The 18,224-nt window shown below is 36.8% G+C and overlaps 1 protein-coding gene across 1 annotated transcript in view; it reads right to left on the reverse strand.

Annotated features, from left to right (window-relative positions):
- Positions 1-18,224, reverse strand: part of LOC129758344 (protein amalgam-like) — a 654,575-nt gene that overhangs the window by 125,213 nt on the left and 511,138 nt on the right. The gene's annotated exons all lie outside the window — the stretch shown is intronic.

The raw sequence follows: 18,224 nt of genomic DNA on the forward strand, positions 1-18,224 counted from the left end.
CTCTACGAGATTTTAGGAATCATTTAAAATTTATCGGCTACCACGCTTATTGAAATACTCTGAACTGATTTGATCGGAGAAATTTTCAAATGATTGTAATGTGATGCCAGTTTCGGTAAATTGTCTTTATTCCGGAATGACGGGTGGAACATGAAAGGCCTTCTCTATTTATATACGTTTGCGTGTCAAAATCGAACAGTTTTCTGAAGGAAAGGCTGATATTACTACTATTACTAGACCAGTATTACTTCAAAACACCAAAATTATGATTTCGTGTCCAAATGTTACAAAAATAAAAGAAACAATGACAATTCCATTCAAAAACTTACAAAGATTGATAGATACAATCAATGATTAAACACTGATGGCAAAGTTTTAGTTCATTGGGATAACTCTAAGGCGAACCTCAAAGTCTTTCAAATATGTATGAAACTTTCTATAGAAAAAGTGAAAGTATTCAAAATAAAATCGTCATTAATTCTGCCAAAACTGACAACACTGTTAAAACCACACAATCTCAGTACGTCTACAAATAAATCAAAATATGACCTAAGGACCTTTTTTCATTATTTCAAAATGTTCACAACGTGAAAAAAAAATGTTACAATATGCCAATCTATCAGAAATCGATCGTAATGCCGCTATTTCAGAGCAAAGGAGAACAGTTATATTTAGGCATTTTAAATGAAGCTAGTATTACAGCTGTTGGGGTTGGGGTCTTAAAAATGCCTAGATTCTAGATTCAACCATTTGTTCAAAGATAGTTCTGAAAACGTTAATAATGCTTTTTCTAATTATACCTTCTGTTAAAATTGTTTAGAAAGAGTTTTGAACGCTGTATTCAAATTTCAATTAAACATTAACCAAAGAGTTTGTTTCAAGCTTTTTTTTTTGCATGTGTTATAAAGGTACGCAGTGCTTGATTCTAAAATTTCTCAGGATTTGTCCTGATTTTCGAGATTTTCAAAAACTCTAGAGTTGTCCTGATTTTTGAAAATTTGTCCCGAAAATGTCCTGATTTTTATAATTACTTCTTAAATTTGATCGAATTTCTAGTTAAACTATGAGAAAATCGAATAAATAGAATATAAAATAATTAAACCCATTTAACAGATGGTTATCTTTGGTTCAGATGATATATAAATGGCGATTTTCTATATGAACTACCGGCCAGCTAAAAAGCTGCGTACTGTTGTTGTATAAATCAAAGCGTTAACAGCAACTGTATTGAGCCTTTATTTATGCAATTTAAGCAGAAATCCTTATGGTTTTGATGAATCAAGAGGTATCCTGAAAAATCCCGATTTTTAACTTCGCGTTATTCTCCTGGAACCCCTGTTCTAAAACCGTAATAAAATTCGGTGAGAGTTCTCGATCAATATGACCATGATGAATCTAATTTGGTGGTCTCACATGCCAAATCGCACGTTCAGCCATAATTAAAAAAAAATTTTGACAGCTGGCTGAAGTGTTTACGAAAAAGGGGGTCCAGGGATACCAGGTGTTTGAGATAAAAAATCAGAAAAATTTGGCAAAAAAGTCTATGTATGTCTGTGCACAAGCTCATCGTAGACCAAAGATCAAAAGATTTAAAACCAAATTGAGTCTTAGTTAATTTCATTTTATTTAAATAAGACTTCCGGAAACAAAGATATGATTTGAGTATTCGATGAATTCATTTTATTTGATACACTTTTTGTATCTTAAATTACAATAGACTCCGCAATTTCGGATGCTCCGAAATAGATATGAACAACCATGATAATAGGAAGAATCTTTTAAGGGTGGAACAAACAACCAAAATCCTAAACCGGATGTTGCTTGTTCGATCGTTAGCATCAAGTTCGGAGTCAGGGTGTTCACTATTGAAGCGGCAGTCGAGGCTACATCATACACTACGTCACTGCCACCGCTGATGCCGCCCCCTTTACCACCCTTCAGCTCATCGGTTCCCTCGTTCAAAAACTCCCTCTGGTTCTTCCAAATGATACCCATCAGATCCGGATTACTCGATTGGATCTTCTGGAGCAGCGTTGGCAACAGACGGGGGTCCTCCTGAAGCAACTGTTTCATCTCGATGAAGATCGGATGCTCCTGCAGGAAGGCCGCAGCAGCTTCTCGGACGTTGAAATGCCTTGCCTCGCCATGTTACCATCCGATTCGATGACTTTTTGCTGCTTCCAGACAGCTCTTGGAAAAAAATAGTGTTGAATAAGCATAAATTTGTCATAACGAATGCATAGCTAATGTCACTCACCAGTCCGGAACTCAGCCGGAAGAATTGTTTTTTTTTTCGATTCTATGAATTATATTTGCAAAAATCAAGGCAAAATCTTTGTTTTAGCAATATCTTGATGATTGGCTAAACTCCGTGTTTTACAAAAAAAATCTGAGTACCTGGCATCCCAGCCTGCCAACAGCCAGCTGACAAATTTCGGCTGCTTTTCGCCCCCACCACCGCATCCAACCTTCGTCTACTTTGTGCCAAAGTGAGACCACCATACTAGATTCATCATGCATATGACCAAAAAGGGCACGCTCAGGCTATTTTGCTCAAATTTGAGTTGGAACTTCCATTTTTACACATTTTTGAAAGGTCATGTGTGCTAGTTTTTAGTAGCATAAAAAAAAATACAAAAAACATTGAAATACTTCACATCACCTGAAGTGATATGAATATCTTTTCAGTTTGAGTATTGATTGTAAGAGTAGACAGAGTCTATTTGAGATCATTTTTGAATTTCTCAAACCCTCGGGTCTTAAAAGCTTCAATTTTGTTCAAAATTTATCCATGATTTTTTGCAAATTTTTTATGTAACGTTGACATGAGTAAATTTGAACTTTGAACGGAATGTTTCCTTAAGAAAATTTATATATTGGCACAAAAACCAAGAGCAGGCTCGGTTCTAAAGAAGAAATTAAAATGATGTTGACTTTTCAGTATAAAATATTCAATTTTCCCATACAAACCTAAAAGTTCAAATTAACTCAAGTAAACGTTACTTGAAAATTCTTCAAAAAAAAAACAAGAACAGGGATTAGTTTTGGACCAATACAAAGCTTTAAACACCCTAGGGTTTGAGAAATTCAAAAAAGATCCACAATCGACTCAGTCTTTTGTAAGAGCCCAACTAGTAGGGGAAAAAATTGTTGATTAACGCTATCATTAATCCGAGATGGCGCCTTCCACTTTTATTTATAAAGCACTAGCTGATTTTACCCGGCCTTGCTCGGGTTCACAAAATGAGTCGTTTGATTTTTCGAAATGTTGGAAGCTTTATATTCATCATTTTAAGAAATTGGGTCCATGTTTGGCCACGTAAGTTTTGTAAGTCTTTTAAAAGTTTTTATTGAGATTATTCACTGTTTTTATCGATTTAATTTTTTTAGAAGAAACTTATAGTTTTGAGGATTATGAATTGAATTTCAAAATAATTTCATTCTTCTTTATCACAAATAATTTTAATCTCTTTTGGAGAATATCCCACTTTTCAAGATGGATGATCTCCCTGTACAATGTTATTTTTAAGTTTTATTTAATTAAAAATTTCTAAAAACACTCCTAACCTTGTTGAACCATGATTAAGACTCATTTGGCATGTTTTCAATTGTATGTGTGCTTTTTTCGCTTTTTTAATTTAACACTGTTTTTCTTAAATGTTGAAAGTTGCACTAAAAGTTTCTTGGAGTTATCGAAAAGAAATCATCTCTGAACCGAAATAACCATTTCAATGCTATGGAAATGTTCTTTTTTGAGTTCCATTAATTATTTTGAAGAGTGATCAATGTTAAAATTCTTTGAAATCATTTGTTTGAACTCGCAGTACCTACCATACAGATTTTTTTTCAAAATTGGATGGTAGAATTGAACACATTGATGAACAAAAATAAATAAAAAAGTATAAGTAAATTGGCCAATGAAATAGAATTGTATAAAACTTAAAACCTCAGATTGTATTATCTTATTAATTTTCTAATCCCCCATTTAGATTCCCCGGCGGCTATCAAAGCGTTGAAAATTGCAGCCTTCAACATATAACTCTGAATCTAATGATTTTTTCTTTCTCAATAAGGAATCCTAAAAATTTGAAAATGTTTGGTTAAAAGCTGGAGTTTATGAAAGTCGGTTCATTAGTTTTTCAGCATTCAGTCCAAATAGTTATTCAGCTGAAGAAGCCAATTCACTGTTGACTGTTCAGTTCATTGTATACCCTTGTAAACTCTCAAAGCCCCCCAGCGGGGCGGTAGGCAGCACATTGAAAATCACAACAATTATAGTCAATATATTCTTTACAGGATAGTTGTATTTTTCAATACAAAATGTAGGCTCATTATTGCATCCAAATATCTCGTACCGGTACCACGTGTTTTGAACAGTAGAAGGAAAAAACACCCGCCAAAATTTTACCTTTCAAATCTTTGATGCTCAGCAAGCTTTGATTTGCTTTCCAGTCCACGTGAACTCTTGATGGTCGTTTCGAATGCCCAACCCATGGTGATGGTGAAAACAACCCCGCCAAAGGGAAAAAATTGGTTCTGAAAAATGGGGGCCATGACTTTTGGTTTGTGGGAAAAAAACGAAAGTTCTATGGGAGGGTCCCTTTTCTCAGGTGGGAGGGGCTCGAAACTATTACTAAAACCTTCCCATGGTCCAAACACATAACTGTATCAAATTTCAGGCTGATCGGTTAAGTGGTGTGGATTTGTATAAGGTGCATACAAACATATATAGTCCAACTCATCTTTATATATTAGATTAAATTATTTACAATCTCATGAAACATCCACAATATGGGTTTTTGGTAAAAGGGCTCAACAAGTAAATCAATGAAAATCTCACGATATTTCAGTGAGAATTTTCACCATTTACAGCATTTTAAAGATAAGTGAAAGTCACCTTTCAAGTGGCGGCGGATAGCGAAATTCGATTTCTACTCCTTTAGCATTTTCACACAATACCCATATTGTGGGAGTGTCATGCAATTTTTAATCATCTACAGTATTCAAAAGTTCAGCGGAAGCCGCCATTCTGGATTTCAAGATAGCGTCAGATAGTGAAATTAAACTTTTTCTAGTTTGGTTTTTTTACCCAATACCCATATTGTGAGTGTTTCATGCAATTTTAAGTCATTTAAATAAAACATTTAAAAATTAAGTAGAACCCGCCATCTCGGATTTCAAGATGGCGTCAGATAACGAAATTCGACTTCAACTCATGGTATTATTCCACCGGGCATTTACAACCAATTCCTTATTAATTGCATTTAAATCGTATTTCCTCATTTACTGTACTAATGATTAACAACTTAGAAATAAAGAACTCATTCTACGCGTGTAATTGGTTGGCTTGCGAGAGAAATTTTCAATTTTAGCTATATATACATTGCTCTTATGTAACCGTCATAAAACTAATTACGTCATGTTGGTTGTAAAATCTAAGGGCACAAAATGACGTCATTTTGATGGATTTACAATGTCAAGTATTTGAATACATTTTTTCAGGCCTATTTCGAATCAATTCCATTATGTTTACGAGTCATTATGATATGTTCAACAATTATATTTTTTAAATGTTTTTCTCGAAATATTTTTTTAAATATAATAAAAAAACCCGAAGAACTCAATCGATAAAACTAAAATTGTCAACATGTTTTATAGAAGCTTAAAAAACGCTTTGGTGTTAAAAATTGTACGGTATAATGATTTTATCGAAGAATAAAAAGTTAGTCATGATTACTTTTCTAGCCAGATTTTAGCTTTATTAGAGTTCGGGAGATGTGTAGAATGCTCTTTAGCTTTTCTTAAAGATAAATGCTATAGCTCTAACAGGGTTTGTGATATAGCTCAGTTGGCAAGTCTGTTGTCTCCTGAGCAAATGTCCGCTAGTTCAAGCCCAAGAGTAAACATCGAACACAGTTGTACCGGAGAAGTTTTTCAATAACGATCCGCCAACTGCAACGTTGATAAAGTCGCCAATGCCATAAAGATGGTAAAACGACTATAATCGAAACAAAAAAAAATATAGCTCTTACGAAGATGTGCTTATCATAATACAGCTCAAATTGTTACTTGTGTTAATTCTATGGAATTATAGCAATTTTTTCAGAATTTTCAAAACAATTTTGCTATTTCTGAATAGTATTTTAAGATAAATATTGGGTAAAAATATCGGTAATTGGCATACATTTCCAGTTACTGGTAAACAAAGTTGTTTCCACCGATATTTGTTAGCTTTTTTAATAGTTCATGCAGTAGACAGTTAAAACAGTGATGCTTTATTATAAAATAAACACATTAAATTTATCATTATAAGTACAAAAATAGAATGGAATATGAGTTTGAACACAAAGTTGATTAGTACTCTAACCGATAAAATTAGAAGCTTTTCTTATTTTATCGGTTCTATTTGCAAAAATTGGAAATAAATGAGAAAGATTTTTTCGATAGAATTTGGTATGCTAAGCTTCAGGCTATTAATCAAATCTTGGAAAATTTATGAGATTGTACGAATAAGAAATCTACCCATTTGTTTCAAAAAGTGTGATTTTAATGCATCCAAAATATAATTTGCAATTTTAAACTTTGAAAATAGATAAAACTAAATTTACCTATTTTCTTGTATATCTTTAAACGATTTTAACTGAGAAAAAATTGTCAAGACTACTAAAAAAGATAAAAAAGTTATTTTCTTCAAAAAAAAAAATTCTCGAAGGATTCATAATTCATGCAGCAAATAATTGGGAATGTTTGAAGTAGCACCTTTCGTATTTGATAAACTTTTCAAATGCCTTGTAACGATCCTTTGTATCCTTCTTTTCAAACGATTTCTGATCTTATGTATATGTTCTTACTTCATCCACACAACTTAAAACTGTTTTTTTATATTCACTACATTACCTTACATTTTTAAGGTATAATCATAGGTGAGAATATGAAAAAAAAAAATTATTCTGAATCAACAAAAGACTTTTTTGTGATAAGTGCCTTTGATAGAGAGAAACCTTCTCGATGAAGTGGCAAATTTTTAGAGATGCCGACTTTTTATTCTTTTTAAAGGTGCCAAAAAAATGCCGCGATTTTAAATTTAAAAGATTTAAAAGATAGTGAAGACACTTGATCCCTAGCGTGATTTTATTTCACGGCAATTTCTCGTTATTAGAATTGCTAAAATATATTTAATTTTCGAGAATAATGTGCTAAATGGGGCAAAACAACATTGAATAGGGGAAATAGGGGAAAGTGGTGTATCATGAGTCACTTTTTTCTATGATCCATAACTTCTTAACTACAAAAGATAAAATGAAAAAGATTCATGGTATGAATTTTTACATTTCTAACGTATTATTAGATTTTTTTTTATTTTCAAATGAATAATTTTCCCGAGTTCTGACTGTTTAGAAAAAAATTTTTTTTCTGATTTTGAAAAAATGGAGGGGATTAGTGGGCCAACATATCTAAATTATCCAAAATCACGCAAAGTTTATGAGTTGACCCGAAACTGTAATTTTATAGATTTTTTTCGTCTTTATTTAATAAATTTTCAGCCACAGGCTGGTTCACCTCAGGAAAAAAAATAAAGAAATCTGAAATTTGTAAAACTTGCACATTTGAAAAGTAAGTATGTATCAAAATTCGTAATAAAAATAAGCTAGAAATAGATTTCGAGGTTACTGGCAATAATGTTGAAATTTTCAAAAGCGTAACAATAAAAGTGTATTTTCTGTCTTGCAATTGCAAGACAATGCAATTTTGAGTTTAGAGAAGGAAAAAATTAGAATTGAATCATTCAACATTAAATTTTTTCTCACTCAAAGCCTAATTCTGCCAACAGTTTTGATTAATATTGATTGTAGCCTTGTATTTTTATTTACTTGAAAACAGAAATTTTATATGGAAAAAAAGTTTGTTTTTTTATATGAAATTAATTTGCGGCTTTATCGGTGAGGTTTAAAGAGTTGAAATGAAAGACGGATAGAAGATCAGAAGAAAATTCTAAGGTGGTGGAAAGAGCGAAGAGCATTTGAAATAGAAGCTTGACCACATACTAAATTCTTTGTCCCGCACCAATTAACTGTATTGAAGAAGTAGTACCCAATAGAGAAGGCAATACTTTTTTTGATACAGTTAATTATGGATGGTTCGACCGCCATGTGAATGCACATGTGTCTAACGGACAAACAAAATTTGTTTTGGTTTTTTTTTTTGTTATGTTTCCATAAAATTAATTTCGCTTCAAAAAATTTAATTTTCTAGAAAAACGTGCCAGAAGCAGCAAAACAACAAAGTGCATTTAATTTGATAATTGAAAAAAGTGTGGTTTATTTGACAAAATCTTTTAACAAATCATTTTCAAAACTTCTAAACAAAAAAAAATATTATAAAAACAATTGTTTTTTTATGTCAATCGTTAAACAGTTAAGTTCTAATAATAAAATTCCAAATTGAAGAGCAACGATTTTTATTAGACAAAGTTCTAAAGTCGACAGCTCTAATGATTTTTTTTTCATATAATGTTTGACAACAAGATGATAAAGTTATAAAATTTATCAACGGTGTTGATTTATAAAAACAAATCATCATCATCACGAATATTGCCATTCATAAAATTGTGATTAATCATAACACGATATTGCGCCTTTAACTCTTATAAAGATAAAGTATTTTGAGCCTTTAGTTTAAATTTAAAATAAAACACCTGTATTTGGTGAGGTTAAACAATTTTCTTAGAAAACTGGGTAAAAGTAGCAGTTATTTTACAGATATTAAAGACAATAAAAACGAGGGATGGTGGAAAATTTAGATAAAAATGCGGGAAATCATGCCAAAACGTAAAAAAAATCACCAGAAATAACATAAAATTTTATGCATAAATATTTATACATCATGACACTCTAAACAAAGTCATCCATACAACAAAACAGCAATTACTCTTGAAAAATCTTATAGAAAAAAAACTGTTTTGCTTATTATTAAAATGTTTATTTTTTCCATGAATTTTAAAGTTAAATTTCCCTTTACAATCTACGCGGTATCATGTTTAAAAAATCTAGTTGATATGTTGTGCTGACGTTGTGTCCACAAAAATGTTTCTATATTCTGAATATTAAACCCAACCTTAGCTAGTTTCAAAGCTATTCTTCGTCCCGGAACTTCAAGAAAGAATACCATAACGGAAAAAAAACTTTTCGCCCTTCCTCACGTTCCCGTGCCGGAATGGTTCAATCAGATTAAAAGAAAATTGAAAATCCGTTGCATTGCAAAGTTTTGCATTGCATGTATCCTGTGCAGCTGCGGTGTTACCAGAAGAGGCTCTGCTGAGGGTGCAGGATATTTATTTCCCAGTCAAAGAAATACTGGTTGGATCTTTTTGGCTGTACCTTGAAGTTCCTGATGCGATTGCCACCTCGAACTTTGGTATTCAAAACTCATGTCCCAGCCATTTTCACGTTCGTTTCCCTGTCGATGCTGCCGGAATTTTTATTCCTTTCAAATTACTTTTGGAATATTTTCTCACTTATCCTTTCGGTTCTTATCGTTTAATCTTGAAATTTAAACATAAGCAATTTAAGAGAAAATGAATCAATATGAAATATTTAGTACTGTTCAACCATTGAAACCGTTTTATAACAAAGAAAAACGACGAATCTCAAGTTAAATTTTTTAATGATTTTAGAAATTAAAATCGGCTATGCTTTTTATCCAGAGAAGAATTATCTCACTCACAATGGAAGGGAAAATTTCCTCTCCAGTGAATTTACGCCGCAAAGCACACCTTCAGCATCAAAGCATTTTCCCGGGATCGATTTCACCCTTTTTTCGTTGATGGCACGCGTACGACACTTGTGCATCAGCTCAATTTTCCTAGCTCATGCTTCTTTTCAAGATGGATTTTCCATTTTACCTTCGTTTGTGCTTTCTCAGCAAAGCACGAAAGAAATGCAACAATGACATGTAACTACATCGTGATGTTGGGTGTTTGGGAACGTGTTAACCGAATTCCGGTAAATGTGAAAATGATCTGTCAAAATGATTTGGATCTTAGTGAGATAAACAATTTCACAGGGTTCTTCAGTTCTGTGTGAAGATGTTTCAGAATGCTGATACCCAACGTTCTTATTAACCTCTTTCACCCATTCTGTAAAGTGTCATATTTGGAATGATTACTCATTCGGCTTATCATTCTTCGGTCGTATGGCTTTCGTAGGAGTGACTTATTTCGTTTGATTTCATATAAATTCGTCTCAGACGTATATTTTCTTAGGAGCTTACATATGGCAGTACTATCGCTTATTCAGTATTCTAAAATCAGTGTTCTGCATAGTTTGTTAAAATGCTATCGGCACTAGTTGAATCGCAAGCACAGTCAAAGTTTGCAATCGCTTTTAAATATAGCTAATTATTTATTTATTTACATAGTATTCCGTCTCACGTCATAACTTGACAAACATAATTCCTAAAATTCGCGCCCCGCTCGTCTTGTTCCAACCGGATTCGTAGCGAATACCTGTTTTGCAGGACAGTCGTCCGCCATTCTCGCAACATGTCCCGCCCAGCGTATCCGGCCAGCTTTCACCACCTTCTGGATACTGGGTTCGCCGTAGAGTCGCGCGAGCTCGTGGTTCATACTTCGCCTCCACACTCCGTTCTCCTGTACGCCACCAAAGATGGTTCTTAACACTCGTCGCTCGAATACTCCGAGTGTACGCAGGTCCTCCTCGAGCAATATCCATGTCTCGTGCCCGTAGAGAACAATCGGTCTAATAAACGTCATAAACAGGTTACACTTCGTGCGAGGGCTAAGCCTTCTTGACCGCAGTTGCTTGTGGAGTCCATAGTAGGCACGACTTCCGCTGATTATTTGCCGCCGGATCTCTCGGCTGGTATCATTGTCTGCGGTCACCAGTGAGCCAAGATAAACAAAGTCTTCGACTATCTCCAGCTCGCCGCCGTCGATCGTGACCTTGTTATTACTGGACAAGCGTACTTCGTCTTGGACGTATTAATAACAACCCAATCCTTCCTGTTTCGCGTTTCAGTTTGCGGTAGATCTCCTCCACCGCCGCAGATGATCTGCCGACTATATCAATATCATCGGCAAAGCAGATAAGTTGACTGGATCTGTTGTAAATCGTGCCCCGCATTTCGCCCACCGCTCGTCGAATAGCACCTTCTAGCGCCACGTTGAACATCATGCAGGATAGACCATCACCTTGTCGAAGCCCCCTGCGCGATTCGAATGAACTCGAGAATTCACCCGAAATCCGCACACAGCACTGCGTTCCATCCATCGTCGCCTTGATCAGTCTGATCAGCTTCCCGGAAAAGCCGTTCTCGTCCATAATTTTCCATAGCTCGTTACGGTCGATCGTGTCGTATGCGTAGGGACTTGGTGTTCACGGCATTTTTGGAGCATTTGCCGTAATGTGAATATCTGGTCCATCGTAGATCGTCCCTCCATGAAGCCGGCCTTATGACTTCCCACAAATCTGTTTGCTTGTGGCTTTAGGCGGCGGAGTAGGATTCGGGACAACACTTTGTAGGCTGCATTGAGGACAGTGATCGCTCGGTAGTTCTCACAGTCCAATTTGTCGCCCTTCTTGTAGATGGGGCATATTACCCGCTCCTTCCACCCCTCCGGTAGCTGTTCTATGTCCCAGATCCGGACTATCAACCGGTGTAGGAAATCGGCCAACTTGTCCATTTTGATGAGTTCAGTTGCGATGCCATCCTTTCCAGCCGACTTGTTTCTATTCAGCTGGCGAATGACTTCTTTATTTTCACTCATCGTTGGGAGTGGCTCCTCCACGTCGTTGGCTACGCCGGCGATGTACCTTCCCCCACCGTCTTGATCTCCTGCATTTGCGCCGTTCAGGTGTTCATCGAAGTGCTGCTTCCACCTTTTGATCACCTCACGATTGTCCGTCAGGATGCCCCCGGCACATTTCGGCTTGCGGCACGAAGCCTTTGCGGGATGCGTTGAGTTTCTGATAGAACTTTCGTGTTTCTTGGAAACGATGCAGCTGCTCCTGCGCCTCGAGCTCCTCCTCCTCCAGGCGGCGCTTTTTCTCCTGGAAAATTCGGACTCGCTGCCTCTTCCGCTGTCGGTGATTTTCCACATTTCGACGGGTGCCTCTTTGCAGTACTGCCGCCCGCGCGGCATTCTCTTCGTTCATCACCCTCCTACACTCCTCGTCGAACCAGTCATTCCATCGAGTTCGCTCCACATAACCGATGACGTTCTCTGCAGCACTGTTAATGGCTGTCATGATGGTATCCCAACAGTCCTCGAGAGGGGCTTCGTCAAGCTCACCCTCTGCCGGTAGCGCTGCTTCGACCGATTGCGCGTAGTCTGCCGCGACCTCAGGTTGCTTCAATCGCGCGATATTTAACCGAGGCGGGCGCCGGATTCGTGTGTTGTTCACTACGGAGAGTTTTGGGCGCATCTTCACCATCACCAGATAGTGGTCTGACTCGATGTTGGCACCTCGACAGGATCTGACGTCGATGATATCCGAGAAGTGCCGGCTGTCAATCAAAACGTGGTCGATCTGTGATTGCATTTGGTAAGGTGATCTCCAGGTGTACTTGTGTGGGAGGCGGTGCTGGAAAAAGGTACTACGTACGGCCATTGAATTCCTCCTCCTGGTCGACCTGAGCATTGAAATCCCCGATGACGATCTTGATATCATGTTTTGGGCAACGATCGTATTCACGCTCCAGCTGCGCGTAAAGTTCGTCTTTGTCGTCACCGGTACTTCCGAGGTAAGGGCTGTGCACGTTGATGTTGGTGATTTTGAAGAACCGGCCGTTGATTCTCAACCGGCACGTTTGTGAGTTGATCGGCCACCACCCGATTACGCGCTTTTGCATCTTTCCCATCACTATAAAAGCTGTTCCAAGCTCGTGTGTGTTGCCGCAGCTCTGGTAGATGGCACGACCATCTGGATACGTTCGTACCGTGGAGCCCTTCCAGCATACCTCCTGCAGCGCTACGACGTCGAATTTGCGGCTCTTCAATTCGTTGGAGAGCACGTGGGTACTGCCCACAAAATTTAGAGATCTGCAGTTCCATGTTCCAAGTTTCCAATCGCTAGTCCCTTTTCGTCGCGTGGGTCTTTGCCGATTTCCATCCGAAATTTGTTGTTCGTTGTTCGTTGCTTGTGTTTTTTGTAGTCACGGGCTCGCAAGGCCCGCAGCTAACCCCACTATCTCGCAGGAGGACCGTTGTGATGTTGCTGTTTTGGGTCCCGAACACCACCAGGACGTTGTTGCACTCCGCACGCCGCCCTTGACATGGAGAACAGACGCATACGAGTAAAACTTGGTTAGATTTTTTCCATATAAAATAAAACCATATTGCAAAGGATCATATCCTGGTTGTTTAACAGTGCTGTTTTTCGGAACCCGTCTACGGGATGGATTGTGGATTCAAGCCAGCCGGAGTATCTTGGCTAATTTGGAATTCTGATAAGGATACTTAGCACCTTTTCAGGATTCTTCATTTGTTTCGAACAGTTGGAAGGGAGTGAGATGAGTCAAACCTGTCCCAAACCCCTTGGTTGTACTGCGATTATTGTTGATGAGTTAAGCATGAACCGTATTTGAATGTGCGATCGAGACTTCCCGTACCGACTCGGGTCGAAAGACCTACCAGCCACTGGTGGGTTTAACTATATACATACATACATAAATACATACATACATACAAACATACATAAATAAAATCATATTGCAAAGCTACATAACTATGTTCTTTTTCAGCGAAAATCATAAAATAACACATTAAAACGCATTGAAATTTTATTAGCTTTCCGAATAAAATATTTAAAAATTTTAAGTAATGACCTTTAACATTAAAAATTATAAATAAGCTTGAAATAGTCTTTGAAAGTACCGTCTACCATTGAATAGCCAAACTTATGATGCAACTTTCGTCTGAAGACACCAATGTGAGCCAGCATTTCCTTAAAAGTAATGAAAAACATATTGACAATAAATTTATTTTTCTGCATCGAAAACAAAAAAATGGTCCATCATATGCAGATAGCACGCTTTTAACAACGTGGAGAAAAATTTACTAATCAAAGAAGGTAAAAACACAAGTCTTTCGTTCTTTGTAGAGTGTTTGCTGTAAATCTAAGTGTATTATTCGGAAAGCTGATAAAATTTCAATGCGTTTTGATATACTTTTTTTTCATTTCCGATGAAAAAAGTATGTAGCTTTGTTATGTAGCCAGCAATCGCTTTTCAAATTGCTGGACTTTCCAGCAATGGATCTAGTTTGTGAGTCTGATTGTTTTAGTTCGCTGAAGCAAGGTGAGACCTTATTTTACGAACTTGGATTAGAATAATAATTTTTTGTTCCTGCTATATTCTAGCAACCAGATATCAAGTCAAGGGTGAGTTTATATTAGATAGGTAGATATTTCATGAAAGATACTAATCAAAACTCTATTTCAGGCAAAAAGCTGCCACCCTAAAGTCGGTGTTGGTATATTGAAATAGCATGTGGTTCTGTAAAAAAAATTCATTTTGGATAATGGAAGAAAATAATTGTTATTTATTTCTTATCATAGCACAGCCATAATTAAATTTTAAATTTCGAATTAAAATATAAATTTGATACCAAATACAGCCGAATATTTTGAAAAAAATACCGGTTTCCAGCAATCTAGATTAACTACAAAAGTCAAGTTAAGTCGTGAGACGGAATACAATGTAAATAAAATAAATGTATTTGTCAAGCCACGTTAACTGAATTTCCAGTTAACGTGGCTTGACAAATACATTTATTTTATTTACATTGTATTCCGTCTCACGACTTAACTTGACGAACATAATTCCTAAAATTCACTCAGTCCATGGCAACCGTTACTCCGTTCTCTTGTTAGCCGCCAAAGATAGTTCTTAACACTCATCGCTCGAATACTCCGAGTGTATCCAGGTCCTCCTCGAGCAATATCCATGTCTCGTGCCCGTAGAGAACAACCGGTCTGTCAAAACCGGAAGCTAAAACTAACTTGAAGGACTTATGCAAAAAAAACAAGCTAAAGTGTGGACAAATAAGGTTTTAAAAATAAAAAAGACTCAACAGTGTACATAAAATTTTCAGAAACTATGAAATAAGTTATCAAATGCAGATTACAATAAAAATATCATTTGTACATGTTTTCAAATCTGTAAAGCCTTTGATTCATAAATTGATTATGCCGTCATGAATTCGAATCATTTATCAGATTCTGTCAAATCTATCTCTGGTGATATTGGGTTTTGAAATTAAAAAATGATTAGGTTTTGAGTAACATACATCATTGATAAAGAGTGATACGGTCAAAATTTGGTCAATATCAACTTGACGTATTTCTTTCAATTTTGCATTTAAAAAACCTGAACACCCCTCATTTTGAAGGTGTGTGTGTAGAATGTTGCTACTATTTTGATTTTGGAATTCACTCTTCAGTTGTCAAAATGCCGTCCAAGGAAGAAGAGCAGCATATCAAAATTTTTCTCACGCATCGCGAAGATCCGAGCTACTCGCACGCAAAGCTGGCAAAATCGCTAAAAGTTGCCAAATCAACCGTTACAAATTTGATTAAAGTGTTTGGGGAACGTTTGTCGACAGCCAGGAAGTCTGGATCGGGGGGAAATCGAAAACCGGAAGCCGCTGAGACGACAAAGAGAGTTGCCGGTAGTTTAAAGCAATACCCTACACAGCAAGAAAAAATCGTGTAATTTTAGATCGAAAACGATGCACGAAATCGGAACATCGTTTTTGATCTAAAATTCTATCACTGTGTATTTTTAACAAGAATGTAATTTTTGGGGCGTGTAAATTTAGATCGATAACGATGCACGCCAATGGAACCGCCTTTTGCCGTGTAAAAATACACAACGGTGTAAATTATGATTTTGTTTTGATTGTTTGCCGCTTTTGAAGGTATAAATAATAAATAATTGAAACACACATATCTTTTACTGAAGGAATTTATTTTCAAATCGAAGCATAAAAATAAAAAAAAAGTTCACCCACCATCATGAGCAGTGCCAGGTTTGGATGATGGACTTCATACAGCCTATTTTTACCGGTCAGCGTCGTCATCAGTATTCTCCAATCGTGGTTCCACTTCACTGCGTAAATCTGCTGAAACAAAAATAATAATTAGGTTCCACATCTTTCACTTTCATAATGTCATTTACCTTATCTCCATCCGAATTCCGTGGACTTATTTGTTTTCCTTGGCTTTTTTCATAGTAAATTTTCTTGCCGAACTGATTGGAACTTTTATGTGCTTTTATGGCTGCTCGGACAAAAACAAACACATATGCCACAAGTTGAGAATTTCCATTAAATTTAAAACAAACAGATATAATTTTACACTGTTTGTGATATAAATTTCATTGACCGCTTGGTTTTTACATCACAGAATGTAAAATTATATCAAAACAATTTATTTCTATTCTAAAGACTAAAATTACATCAAAAGGAGTTAAAAATTACATCTTTTGTGAATTACACTCGTAAAAAAATAGATCACTCGTGTTTTAGATTCCGTATACTTTTAGAAATTTTTTGCTGTGTAAACTATCTCCGAGATGCCGCAAATAAGCTGGGTGTATCGTCTACAACCGTGCATCGAGCCAAAAAAACGAGCCGTACTATCGACTTACAAGAAGGTAGTGACTCCAAATCGCGATGATAAACAAAATACGACGGCCAAAGCGCGATCCCGGACGCTGTACACAAGGATGCTGACGAAGTTTGAGTGCGTGGTAATGAACGACGAAACCTATCAAAGCCGACTACAAGCAGCTTCCGGGACAGGACAGGTTTTATACGGCAAAAGGAAGGGAAAGGTAGCAGATATTTTCAAGCACATGAAACTGTCAAAGTTCGCGAAGCAATATCTGGTTTGGCAAGCCATCTGTACCTGTGGCTTTAAAAGCAGTATTTTCATAGCTTCCGGGACTGTCAACCAATAAATCAACGTGAAAGAGTGTTTGAATAAACGTCTGCTGCCTTTCCTGAAGAAACACGGTTGTTCCGTACAGTTTTGGCCGGATTTGGCATTTTGCCATTACGGTATAAAGGCCATGGAGTGGTACGCCGCCAACAACGTGCAGGTGGTTCCCAAGGATAAGAACCCTCCCAACACGCCAGAGCTCCGCCCAATTTAGAAATACTGGGCTATTGTCAAGCGGAATCTAAAGAAGACCAAAAAACTGCTAAGGACGAGCAGCAGTTCAAGGCAAACTGGCTCTCTGCGGCGAAGAAGGTGGACAAGGTGGCTGTACAAAATCTGATGGTAGGGGTTCAGCGTAAGGCTCGGTAATTCGGATTTGGAAATGCGGAAGCCTAACTGAATATTTTTTTCTGAATTTAACACTAATTTAACTTGAAAAAGATATTTAATTTGATTTTTTGATTAAACGATTTCACCGATTTACACGCGTTTTCCATTGACCAAATTTTGACCGTATCACCCTTCAATAAAACTCCCATCTTCCACAATTAGTTCTTTGCTCATATAATCTTTAGAAAATATGATAATTCAACGATGTTTCCATAAAATACTTCAAACTTCATTTATTCCCCCCTTCGGGCTTTTTTAAAATTTCAAAGGGGCAGGGAGGTGGTGTAACAAAAATCAAAATTCTAATAGTCTTGACGAATGTTTGTTTTAAAAATGACTAAGATTGCTTATGGTTTTAAAGGAAATTTTCCAATCATCTTTATGATGAAGAACCCGCGTTAAACGTTTTCCCATTCGCGTTTATACTCCATTTTTTCCCGGAAGACCAATCCAGTCGAGAGCCAATGGTGACCGTGCTGCAATTGTCACCCCCCTGGGCAAACAAGCTCGGTTGGGAAAAGCGTGGGTGGCTGTTTTGATTTCCGATCCGATTCCGCGCGGGCAGCTGACGGCGTTTATCGATTGTAGTGGTTTTGTGGCTGCTGCTGGCCACAAAGCAGTAACCGAGATGCCCAAACAATATGTTTGGGTTGTTGGCTTTCCGATGCAATGGAGGTTTTCTTTTATTACTTTGCGGGATGGGAATTTGACCAACTCTAAAAGTGGAAACGGATTCGGCCATTAAGTGGTTTTCGCTATATTCACAAGTTTCTTCCAGGAATAGTTTATTTACTTGCCTATATTTTGTTAATGGCTTCCAGAGTTATTTTCGCCAAATTTTAATAAGTTTTTGGAATGATTTAGAAAGAAAAA

Source organism: Uranotaenia lowii, chromosome 3 (genome assembly GCF_029784155.1).
Source record: "Uranotaenia lowii strain MFRU-FL chromosome 3, ASM2978415v1, whole genome shotgun sequence".
In the NCBI taxonomy this organism is placed as follows: Eukaryota; Metazoa; Arthropoda; class Insecta; order Diptera; family Culicidae; genus Uranotaenia; species Uranotaenia lowii.